Genomic DNA, 293 nt, shown 5'->3' with positions numbered 1-293 from the left:
GTAATTATTAATGAAACTTTTTAATACCGGCTGGGACCGCTTCTGGGACTACTTTCGTAACTGGCAGAATTCGCTGAATTGACATCCATATTCATGTCTTCGGGACTTTTAAGCTGATTCTCAAGCGTTGGCGAGGGTACTATAAATGAACGTGATCGATACGTATTTGCTTTTCCACCGAGCCCTAATTTACCTTTTATTCCTGATGCCTTCACCGACTGTCTCCTTAACTTTTGGATCATGTTCCTGCATAATTCATAAAGAATAATAACACCAAATTGCATGGGATTAAT

The sequence above is a fragment of the Ceratina calcarata genome, unplaced genomic scaffold, assembly GCF_001652005.2.
Source record: "Ceratina calcarata isolate Rehan_Ccalc_2016 unplaced genomic scaffold, ASM165200v1 scaffold383.2, whole genome shotgun sequence".
NCBI classification, from domain to species: Eukaryota; Metazoa; Arthropoda; class Insecta; order Hymenoptera; family Apidae; genus Ceratina; species Ceratina calcarata.
This window is presented reverse-complemented; position numbering follows the sequence as displayed.